The sequence below is a fragment of the Nerophis ophidion genome, linkage group LG08 (assembly GCF_033978795.1).
Source record: "Nerophis ophidion isolate RoL-2023_Sa linkage group LG08, RoL_Noph_v1.0, whole genome shotgun sequence".
In the NCBI taxonomy this organism is placed as follows: Eukaryota; Metazoa; Chordata; class Actinopteri; order Syngnathiformes; family Syngnathidae; genus Nerophis; species Nerophis ophidion.
Window position 1 is genome coordinate 1,009,842 of NC_084618.1, and position 12,357 is coordinate 1,022,198.

At 40.8% G+C, this 12,357-nt stretch overlaps 1 protein-coding gene across 2 annotated transcripts in view; it reads right to left on the reverse strand.

The window, feature by feature from the left end:
• Positions 1-780: 780 nt before the first annotated feature.
• The window catches only part of urm1 (ubiquitin related modifier 1), a 15,660-nt gene continuing 4,083 nt past the window's right edge, over positions 781-12,357 (reverse strand). Inside the window, exon 4 of one of the 2 annotated variants that reach the window (XR_009807711.1) lies at positions 781-904. The gene's annotated coding sequence lies outside the window, so the exon portion shown is untranslated. Of the gene's footprint in view, positions 905-4,587; positions 6,162-12,357 lie in introns of those variants that run through there. The other variant, XR_009807710.1, reaches the window with a different exon arrangement.

Consider the following 12,357-nt stretch of genomic DNA (forward strand, 5'->3'; position numbering starts at 1 on the left):
CCGTAGTCATGAAACTTTCATGTTGCTCTTTTCATGTGATATTCAACTTTCTGCTTGGCGATATTATTACATTCCACTCTTTGTTTGCAAAGTCTGATCCATGCTTGCTGCTGATATTGTTTGGACAATTGTTTGATTGCATTCAATAATTCATTTATTTCAGCAGCTGTTTTTTTTTAATTAAAATCCTAATAAGCACTTAAGTGCTTCCCATGTTGTGCAGATGTCAGAGACAGAATCCTCATCATTTTTCATCAAATCTGAAATATTGTATTTATTTTCCTCACTTTCTAATAAAGAAAAATAATGTTCCATTGTTTGAATTGAAAAGCGAGCGGAGGAAAGCTTTGCATTGGACTATCATCAGAAATAATCAGAAATAACGAGCCCGCACGTCTTCTACAATTGCCTTAGGAACTAAGAACATGTCAGTTCTTGAAAATGTCTGTTTGAATAAAAAGAGAAATCCTCTCCAAGGTTTCTCATAGTCATCATTGTCACCGACTTCACGCTGGGGGGAGTTTTTCCTTGCCCTTATGTGGGCTCTACCGAAGATGTCGTTGTGGTTTGTGCAGCCCTTTGAGACACTTGTGATTTAGGGCTATATAAATAAACATTGATTGATTGATTGATGGAAACTTTGCAGGTTTTGCTGGTGAAAATACGGCAAGCAGCACATTTTGTTGGGCGTGAGACAAAAGGTGTTTTTTAGGAGTGGAGGAAGGCTGAGATGCTTCTTTTTGCACAACACGGCTGAAAAGGAGCAGGAAGAAGCTCAGCTTATTAAAAGCATCTCTTTATTTCACACTTTGTATTTTATTTTGTAATTCCAAGCTGGTGTAGCCTCTTGACTTCCTGCCTTTTCCCGCCTGAGGAGGAGAAGAAGACCATTGGCTTTCAGCGCCTTTCAGGAAAAAAGAGCAATGAATGAATGAATGAAGGAGAAAGGGACCCCCCCCCCCCCCCCCATCAGCAGAGGTTAGCTGGCTTTCTTCACACATCAAAAGGGGCGGGGGGACCCCCTGTGGGCTTCGGGGGGGGTAAGTCAGGATGATTTATTAGACACACACTGGGGGGGGGGCTTCACACCTGCAACATTCCACGTGTTGTGACGTCATCATGTGTACCTAATGATGTGGCCAGGCAATGTCTCTTCTTAAATGATAAATGGGTTGTACTTGTATAGCACTTTTCTACCTTCAAGGTACTCAAAGTGCTTTGACACTACTTCCACATTCACACACTGATGGAGGGAGCTGCCATGCAAGGCGCTAACCAGCACCCATCAGGAGCAAGGGTGAAGTGTCACATCAGACGTGACGAGGTTGGTATTAGGTGGGGATTGAACCAGGGACCCTCGGGTTGCACACGGCCACTCTGCCACTGCGCCACGCCGTCCTCTTCTCAACTTTTTTCTCTTCAAATTGTGTTTTGGCTCCAACTAAAATTCTGCTCGGGGTCAAAATGAAGTTTGGAAACGTGTGTTTTATGATGTGAACGTTGTTATTTTGCCCAAAAATAAATGAGGAAAAACCCCCCACAAATATTTCCTATGCTTTTCTTTGAGCTCCAACTGTAATTCTGCTTAAATCCTCCATTTAACCAGGAAAGTTTTCACGTGTATGTTTTTTCATGTAAAAAGTATTATTTTGCACACAAAAAGAATTATTTAAAAAAAAAACGAGAAATATTGAACAATTGATTTTCCATTATTTTGTTTTAGCTCCAGATATAATTCTGCCACATTCCCCTACTTGCTTTTCCAATCTAAGTTGTTTTTAATATGTAAAAAAGTCTTGTTTTGCAAATAACTATAATGATAAAAGTTTTTAGAAGATGAAGAAAAAAAAAATACACAAATGATTTCCTATGAATTTATTTTATTTCCAACTAAAAATCTGCTTAAAGCCTCGATTTCATCAGGAAAGTTTCAAGTTTATTCATGTAAAAAAAATTGCTAAATTATATATATTAATTTAAAAAAATTAAATATTGAACAATTTATTTACTATGAATTTGTTTTGGCTCCAAATGAAATTCTGCTCAGGGACCCAATTATGTTGTCAAATGGATGTTTTTATTCTGTGAAAATTGTTATTTTGAGAAGGGAAAAAAGGTCGAGAAAAAGACAAAACGATTGTACAATTTATTTCCCATGAATTTGTTGAAGATCCAACTAAAATTCTGCTCATCGACCCAATGAAGTTTTCACATGCATGTTTTATTTTCTGAAAATTGTTATTTGACAAGCCCTGCGATGAGGTGGCGACTTGTCCAGGGTGTACACCGCCTTCCGCCCGATTGTAGCTGAGATAGGCACCAGTGCCCACCCACAACCCCAAAGGGAATAAGCGGTAGGAAATGGATGGATGGATGGATGTTATTTGACCAAAAAAGAAAAGAATGAAAAGAAAAATATTGAACATTTTATTTTCCATTATTCTGTTTTAGCGCCAAATACAATTCTGCTCCATTCCCCTCATTGCATGATTTATTATATGCAAATTATCATTATTTGACAAATATTGATATTAAAGTTGGACTTTTTTTTTCTTAAATATACACAACTTATTTCCCAAGAATTAGTTTGAGCTCCAACTAAAATTCTACTTAAAGTCTGGATTTAAGCGGCAAAGTTTTCACATGAAAGTTTTATTATGTCAACATTTTTATTTTGCCAAAAAATAAGAAAAGAAAGTTGAATCTCCAAATAAAAGAGATTTGTTTTGGACATGAAGACAATAATTGTCCATCAATGTGATGAAAGCAGCCTTGTGAGCAAGAAGAGGCGCGTGGACCTCAGTGCCTGGCGCGGGAGGAGCACACGTCACCTCACGTCACGTGACGTCACGCCACGTCACGCACAGGCCACAGACTGACGATTGTCATCTTGTCTCTCAGGGAGGAGAGAGAGAGAGAAAAGGGGCTCTTGTGTCTTTAAGAGAAGACACACTCTTCTTCTTCTTCTTCTGCGCAGCTGTTTGCTGACGTCATAATGGTCATTTATCACCTGCGTCTCCAGTCGGTACCACGCGGGGGGGGGGGGGTCATTGTTGGACGCAAGAAAAAGGGGCGCGCACGCAAGGCGCGCACACAGCAGGGAAGGACGCAGGAGGAGAAGGATGCGAGGAAGCTGCTGCTCTTTTTTTGTGGTTTTTTCTTGCAAGGACGCAAAAAGAGGAGCTAAGATTTGTGCACCTTTTTCTTTTCAGAGTGACACGAGTGCACCTTCAACTGGATCTTTTTTTTTTCTTCTTCTTCTTTTGGCGTGGGGAAGACCACCGTGACGTGGGAGGAAGACGCACCTCGTGACCCGACGTCAACTTGAAAAAAAACAACCCACCAATTCTTCTTTGAAATCCATGCAAACTTGGCTTCTTGCAAGGAACTTCCCTTGTTTTTGTAAGTGGGGCGACCTGTGGGCAAGAAATAAGACCAATAGATGACCTGCACAGTCTAGTGGGCAAGAAATAAGACCAATAGCTGACCTACACAGTCTAGTGGGCAAGAAATAAGACCAATAGATGACCCGCACAGTCTAGTGGGCAAGAAATAAGACCAATAGATGACCTGCACAGTCTAGTGGGCAAGAAATAAGACCAATAGATGACCTGCACAGTCTAGTGGGCAAGAAATAAGACCAATAGATGACCTGCACAGTCTAGTGGGCAAGAAATAAGACCAATAGATGACCTGCACAGTCTAGTGGGCAAGAAATAAGACCAATAGATGACCTGCACAGTCTAGTGGGCAAGAAATAAGACCAATAGATGACCTGCACAGTCTAGTGGGCAAGAAATAAGACCAATAGATGTATAGAAAGTGACATTGCACTTCATTTGTTGTTCCAGCACTAAGATGAGGTGTGTGTGAAGGTCATTAACAGCCACACACACACACCTCCTACTAAAATAATAATAATAATAATAATACATTTTATTGGTAAAATCACTTTACATTGAGCAAACAAACTCAATGCATTAAAATAAAAATAAAAAGTAGAACAACTTGAGTTTATTTGTCCATCACGGAGGGCTGATCGTCACCTGCACCTGCACCTGCACCTGCACCGTCACCTGCACCTGCACCTGCACCGTACCTGCACCTGCACCTGCACCTGCACCTGCACCTGCACCTGCACCGTCACCTGCACCTGCACCGTACCTGCACCTGCACCTGCACCTGCACCGTCACCTGCACCTATACCGTACCTGCACCTGCACCTGCACCGTCACCTGCACCTGCACCTCCAATTACAGCTAAATATGAGCCCATTTGTGTCATTTCATGACAACATTTCATGTTTTAGGCCTGATTTACAGCTTAAAGGCAAACTATAGTCACCTGACATTAATATAGAGTAGATCTTAGTACAGAAAATATGACTCAAATGTGCACAAAAAGAGTCATTTTATGACAAAAATAAATGATTTTTCTGCATGATTTAAAGGTTAAAAGCAAAGTAGTCATAGGACATTATTATATAGAGCAGGTGCACATCTTATTATAGAAAATATGACTAAAATGTGCACAAAAAGTGTGATTTTTATGACAAAGAATGGTGGTTTTTAAGCATAATTAAAGGGTTAAAAGCAAAGTAGGCCTTATAGGTTAAAAAGTACAGTCAAAGTACATTATTATATATTACAGTCCAAGTACATTATTATATATTACAGTCCAAGTACATTATTATATATAAAGCACGTGCATCTCTTACTATAGAACATATAGTTCAAAATTGACCAAAAATGATGTTTTTAGGCCTTATTTAGGGGTCAAAAGCAAAGTATAGTCAAATGACATTAATATAGAGCACATCCATTCATCCATTTCCTACTGCTTGTCCATTTTGAGGTGGCAGGGGTGTTGGAGCCTATCTCAGCTGCATTCAGGCGGAAGGCGGCGTACACCCTGGACAAGTCGCCACCTCATCACAGGGCCAACACGGATAGACAGACAACATTCACATTCACACACTAAGACAGAAAACAAGACTACAATGTGCACAAAAAGAGTCATTTTATGACAAAAAATGTTTTAAGCTTGTTTTAAGGCTTAAAAGCAAAGTAGTCAAAGGACATTCTTATGTAGAGCACATGTACATCTTACTATAGAACATCTGACTACAATGTGCACATGTACATCTTACTATAGAACATCTGACTACAATAGAGCACATGTACATCTTACTATAGAACATCTGACTACAATGTGCACATGTACATCTTACTATAGAACATCTGACTACAATGTGCACAAAAAAAGTCACTAAATAACAAAAAGGATGTTTTTAGGTTTGATTTAAGGGTGAAAAGCGAAGTAGGCCTTAGGGCTTACAAACTAAGTATAGTCAGAGGACATTAATATAGACAACATATCTTAGTGTAGAACATATGACTACAATGTGCACAAAAAGAGTCACTTTATAACAAAAAAATATGTTTTAGACCTTATTTAGGGCTTAAAAAGAAAGTATAGAGCACATGCACATCTAAGTATAGAACATTTGAGTCAAATGTGCACAAAAATAGTAATTTTATGACAACAATAAATGCTTTAGGCTTGATTTAAGGCTTAAAAAGAAAGTATAGAGCACATGCACATGTTTTTGTATCAAATATGAGTGAAATGTGCAGAGAAAAGAGGTTTAATGAGCTAAATGTTATGTTTGAGGCCAAGAGGAAGATGATGGAAGGTCAACATTTGTGTGACTTGAGGACGACGTGACGTCTTCTTGGTCTTTTAGCGGCTGATTGTCCAAACGCAATTCTTGCGTGGGCTCCCGCGCAAAGAAAGCAAGAATTGTGCGTGGACATCTGTTGCTGCAGACTGGCAGCTGCGCGGGAACCAGCCACGGCGTCAGGTAAGGCGGGAAAAAAAAGGCCAATTTTTTTTTTGGGGAGTTGAAAAGGATTTATGTGACAGTCCTGGTGATGCGTTCAGGGAGCGTCGTAATCCCCCGGCGGCCTTAGTATTTACACTTTGTCGAACATGGAATCAAGGCGGCTTGCTTTAAATGGCAAATATCGAACTATCGACTCCACTGGGAGGAGAAAAGCAAAGAAAAGCAAAGAAAAGCAGTAAGTTGACGCTGACACCAGCGGGGAGCGCGCAGGCGGCCGCGCGCATCGAGCTCACCCGCTTTCTTCTCCTAAATGGACCTGCAGGGCCAGAAAACACACACACACACACACACACACACACACACACACACACACACACACACACACACACACACACACACACACACACACACACACACTTGAGTAGAATGCATGAATTTGGTGTTTAAATGGTTATTAATTGCGCAACAAAAACCTACAACACAAAGTAAATAATTTATAAGCGAACATTAAAGCAGAAAAGCCTATTTTTATATGTTTGTTTCGTTTTATTACCAAGTTCCCTTTTCTGTCATTCCATTCAATTATTTTACCAAAGCCCCAAAATGCTATAATTTTGGGGGGAAAGGACGTGCAAAGCTCCTTTGAAATATCATAAAAATAATATTTTATTTTTATTTTCAAATAACCAGTATAATGACATTTACAAATTATTTCGTTCAATGTGTTAGGTCAGGAAAAAAAGTCATTTTCATACATAAAAAAATACTTTAATTTATTTTTAAATAACCAGTTTAACTACATTTACAAATGATTTCGTTAAATGTGTGAAATCAAAATAAAATGTCGCTTTCATCCATTAAAAAAAAAACATTTTAGATTTTTTTAAATAACTAGTTGAACATTTGTCGCGTTCCTACATTAAAATAACAACATGATCACCAAAAAAACAAGTGCACGTACTTCAGTAAAAAACGATTTAAGATTAAATTAATTCGTCTTCTGCACAAACATTTGTTTTGATAGCTTCTGTCTAAAAATATGGAGGCAGAATTAACGAACAATCTGCCAGGCCTGTTCAAAAATTATTAATACCGAAATAATAATAACAACATGTTGTCTGTCTCTGTGTTGGCCCTGCGATGAGGTGGCGACTTGTCCAGGGTGTACCCCGCCTTCCGCCCGATTGTAGCTGAGATAGGCGCCAGCGCCCCCCGCGACCCCGAAAGGGAATAAGCGGTAGAAAATGGATGGATGGATGGAACAATAATAAGGCCTGTCAATCAATGCACAACCATAAATAATACAAAAATAACGTCTCTTGAAAGTCAACAAAGACACACACACACACACACACACACACACACACACACACACACACACACACACACACACACACACACACACACACACACACACACACACAGAGTGGAGCCCCTCATTAACATTCTCTTTGCAGATTCCTTTCTGGGAAAGCAAAATGTTCTCCGGGCGGGGAAAAAGGCTTTCGGGTGGCCAGGGGCGCTCATAGACGGGGGCGAGCCCGAGGCGACACTGCGACCTCCCGCAGTGGTCGTGGAACACGCACGCACGCACGCACGCACGCACGCACACACACACACACCCGCACGCACGCACGCACGCACGCACGCACGCACACACACACACACACACACACACACACACACACACACACACACACACACACACACACACACACACACACACACACACACACACACACACACACACACACACACACACTTGTGAAATGCTCGTGCAGCTCAGCAGGCTTCGAGGAGGCCAAAATGTCTCTTAAGTGGTTTTTAAAAGCAAAAAAGCTAGAGAATATTTACATGATTTAAAAGAATGACAAAAAAGAACAAACGCATTTTTTGCACAGTCATGAAAATAATTTAGCATTTCTGTCGGGTTTTTCTTTTCTTTTCTTCTGGTTTGTATTTGGGCAAAATCTCCTAGAAAACAGGAAATGGTGCAGCTATATTTTGCAATGAAGAAATCAACAAGAGATGAATCCCAAACATGACAAATAGCCATGAAGATGTAAAGAAAACAAACAAGTCATTGGACACAGCAGGAAGAATGAAATGTGCAAAAATAGTTCTTACAAGTTGTTTTTTTAATACTTTTGTCTTAAGATGCTGGAAGCAAAATCAAATATCTTCTTTGACAACAACAATGTTTACAACAATACAAACAAACAAGCACAAATGTGACTATGATCTACTGATACTGTTTATGATCAGTAGAAAGTCATGTGACTATGATCTACTAATACTGTTTATGATCAGTAGAAAGTCATGTGACTATGTTCTACTAATACTGTTTATGATCAGTAGAAAGTCACTGCAGCAATTTAGTGGTGAAAAATGTGCACAGAAGCTTGTGGATGGCTAGCAAAAGCACCTTATTGCAGGTAAACTTGCCAAGGTCACATGGAAGCAAATATGAACATTGCTGTACGTATACTTTTGACACAAATATGAACATTGCTGTATGTATACTTTTGACACAAATATGAACATTGCTGTACGTATACTTTTGACACAAATATGAACATTGCTGTATGTATACTTTTGACACAGCACATTTTCAGTAGAGACATAATAAATTCATCAAAGAAGCAAAGTTCATGAATGTTTTTTGTGAGCAACAAGTATGTGCTCCAATCACTACATCACAAACATGATTGGAAAGTCATGACATCATCTTCTTTACAAGTGTACCTACACTTTTGACCACCACTATCTATTGGTAGATAATGGATGTACATGTGGGTGGATCCATGGGGAGATTTATGAGTAGATCAATGAATACATCTATTGGTGGATCTGTTATTATATTGAGGGGATATAAGTATATCTAGAGGTAGATTAATGGGTACATCTAGATGTAGATCAATGGATGTATTTACAGGTACATTATTGGGACAAGCGGTAGTAAATGGAGGGATGGATGGATGGATTACTGGGTGGTTCCATGGTTAGATGAATGGGTGGTTCCATGGTTAGATGAATGGGTGGTTCCATGGTTAGATGAATGGGTGGTTCCATGGTTAGATGAATGGGTGGTTCCATGGGTAGATGAATGGGTGGTTCCGTGGTTAGATGAATGGGTGGTTCCATGGTTAGATGAATGGGTGGTTCCATGGTTAGATGAATGGGTGGTTCCATGGTTGGATGAATGGGTGGTTCCATGGTTAGATGAATGGGTGGTTCCATGGTTGGATGAATGGGTGGTTCCATGGTTAGATGAATGGGTGGTTCCATGGTTAGATGAATGGGTGGTTCCATGGTTAGATGAATGGGTGGTTCCATGGTTAGATGAATGGGTGGTTCCATGGCTGGATTAATGGGTGGTTCCATGGTTAGATGAATGGGTGGTTCCATGGTTAGATGAATGGGTGGTTCCATGGTTAGATGAATGGGTGGTTCCATGGTTGGATGAATGGGTGGTTCCATGGTTAGATGAATGGGTGGTTCCATGATTAGATGAATGGGTGGTTCCATGGTTAGATGAATGGGTGGTTCCGTGGTTGGATGAATGGGTGGTTCCATGGTTAGATGAATGGGTGGTTCCATGGTTAGATGAATGGGTGGTTCCATGGTTAGATGAATGGGTGGTTCCATGGTTAGATGAATGGGTGGTTCCATGGTTAGATGAATGGGTGGTTCCATGGGTATATTCATGCACATCTTAGCTCCGTGCAGTAGCTGACCAAACATATTAGTGTAATATATAATAAGTATAGTAAACATTTGGAGCATTTATAGTATCAGTTGTCTATATAATTGTAATAAGTACACCTCTGCAAATCATTGTCCGAAAAAACAAAAAGAAACGTGGATCAATTAACAAATAACTTTATTAACATTGTTTTCAGTGTGTAACAAAAAAGATTTGTTTGTTTAAAGAATGAAATCCTTATTTAAACTCCAAACATTTTTGACCAAGTTGAGTCATTTGATAGTAAAAATGTTGATAAACTCCATTAAAAAAAATATCATTCATTAACTCAGGAGTACAGTATATACAACATTTTAATCTATAAAATAAAAATGAATCAAACAAGGTGCGCCAATTTTTGACTTTTTGAAGCAAATTGTGAAAATTAGGATTCATGTCTACGATGAGCAGGTTTTGTAGTGCATGATACTGATAAAGCATGTACCGAGGGGCCTGCGACTGGAGAAGAACTGCTATGCCCAGATCACACCGAGTTTATGTGAAGAAGCGCATGGAAATGTTTCCAAGCCCCTTCCTGCTCCGCCACTGACAAGTGGAGATTGTCCTGAAGTAACTGCTGTGCTGCTCTTGCAAGGCAGACGTGCTGCTAACTGCTGTGGTGCTAACTGCTGTGGTGCTAACTGCTGTGCTGCTAACTGCTGTGCTGCTCTTGCAAGGCAGACGTGCTGCTAACTGCTGTGGTGCTAACTGCTGTGGTGCTAACTGCTGTGGTGCTAACTGCTGTGCTGCTAACTGCTGTGCTGCTCTTGCAAGGCAGACGTGTTGCTAACTGCTGTGGTGCTAACTGCTGTGGTGCTAACTGCTGTGCTGCTAACTGCTGTGCTGCTCTTGCAAGGCAGACGTGCTGCTAACTGCTGTGGTGCTAACTGCTGTGCTGCTAACTGCTGTGCTGCTAACTGCTGTGCTGCTCTTGCAAGGCAGACGTGCTGCTAACTGCTGGTGCTAACTGCTGTGCTGCTAACTGCTGTGCTGCTAACTGCTGTGGTGCTGCTGTGCTGCTAACTGCTGTGGTGCTAACTGCTGTGGTGCTGCTGTGCTGCTAACTGCTGTGCTGCTAACTGCTGTGCTGCTCTTGCAAGGCAGACGTGCTGCTAACTGCTGGTGCTAACTGCTGTGCTGCTAACTGCTGTGCTGCTAACTGCTGTGGTGCTAACTGCTGTGGTGCTGCTGTGCTGCTAACTGCTGTGCTGCTAACTGCTGTGCTGCTCTTGCAAGGCAGACGTGCTGCTAACTGCTGGTGCTAACTGCTGTGCTGCTAACTGCTGTGCTGCTAACTGCTGTGGTGCTGCTGTGCTGCTAACTGCTGTGGTGCTAACTGCTGTGGTGCTGCTGTGCTGCTAACTGCTGTGCTGCTAACTGCTGTGCTGCTCTTGCAAGGCAGACGTGCTGCTAACTGCTGGTGCTAACTGCTGTGGTGCTAACTGCTGAGCTGCTAACTGCTGTGCTGCTAACTGCTGTGCTGCTCTTGCAAGGCAGACGTGCTGCTCAGGGAGATTTGCAAATGGATGTCACTTTTGCTAAATCATCTCTTTCCCTTCAAGTGTTGTGCTCCAATCAGGGCTTCTCAGCCTTTTTCACAACTTCCCCACTCCAGATCATATCACCAGTGAATGAATAATCTTACTCCTCATTTGAATCATCCAACATACTTAGAGTCTAACAGGATAAACCTTGTCACATGATCTGAAAGCATGTGTTCTTCATCAATGTCAGGCTGATCACAGACAGAAATACTCATAAAATACTGCAAAAAAAAGGCACTCATAAAAGATGATGAAAAATGGCTATGCAAATATGTGGCGCTTAAATGAATAAGTTGTAACTCCATTAATAGAAAGTAATATTGAATGTTTCTGAAATATACTGTCAATAAAATTGAAGTGCAAATGAAAATACAGCTTTAGTGGTCATTTGTGCGCTTAAAACAATCATTCCTATCTCTCCCGGTGTCAGTTAGTCCAGAACGCGGCAGCAGGACTTTTAACAGAGGCCAGGAAACGCCAGAAATATAACCACAATCCTTCAGAGTCTGCACTGGCTCCCTGGTCACTTTAGAACTGATTTTAAAACCTTGCTCTTTGTTTTTAAATCTGTACATGTACTGGCACCACATTTCATCTCGGACCTCATCCAAACTTACAATCCTGGTCCGAGAGCCAGTTCCAGCTCGTGGTGTCCAAGACCAGACTTAAAACCAGGGGAGACAGGACCTGCTCTGTGGTCGGCCCTAAACTCTGGAACACTCTGCCCCTCCATGTTCAAACTGCTCCCACAGTGGACTCTTTTAAGTCTCGTCTTAAGACCCACTTTTATTCTTCTGTGGTCCTCTGTTTTAAAATGGGATTTCTAGTTACTGTTAATTGCTTTCACCCTTAAAATCGTTTTTAATCATATTGTTTTTGTATTGGTTATTTATTCATTATTATCTATTATTATTTATTTATGTTTTTATTCAGTCATTGGTGGAGCTCAGGATAGTATTTGAATGTTGTTTTTAATATTGTTGTGCAGCACTTTGGAAACATGTTGTTGTTTAAATGTGTTATATAAATAAAGTGGATTGGGTTGGATTCAATTCGACCCAGGAGCACAATATGTAAAACTCTAACTTCCCAAATAGAAATGATTACGATGATGTCATAGATGAAATGTTTGATGTTGTCATGACAACCGAGTAGAGACCCCAGGTATGTTTTAGGCGGCCCTCTATGTAGGGCTGCCCTAACCATGGCAACGCTGCATTCCA